Below are 318 nucleotides of genomic sequence, written 5' to 3'. Positions count from 1 at the left end.
CCGGAGATTAGCCAAAAGGTTCAGTTGGTGGGAATTTGTCTCAGTATTGGATTTTCGTTCACGACAAAACAGGTGGTAGGCATTTTTGGCAATGGCAGCGATTCTGTTATGAATAGACTTAATGCTGTTCTTGCCATAAATGTCAAACTTAGATATCCTATTGCAAATACATTCAAATCCTAAAAAGAAGTTTTCATATTTGGTGTTCATAGTGGGAAAACCGAAATCTAAACCTAAAGCAAGAAGTTCACTTTCCTCTGCGGTTAGTTTTCTGTCTGACAGGTTGAATATGACTTTCTCGGGCTTAATCTTAATCTA

The sequence above is a fragment of the Penaeus monodon genome, chromosome 34 (genome assembly GCF_015228065.2).
Source record: "Penaeus monodon isolate SGIC_2016 chromosome 34, NSTDA_Pmon_1, whole genome shotgun sequence".
Taxonomy (NCBI): domain Eukaryota; kingdom Metazoa; phylum Arthropoda; class Malacostraca; order Decapoda; family Penaeidae; genus Penaeus; species Penaeus monodon.
Note: the sequence above shows the minus strand (reverse complement) of the source record.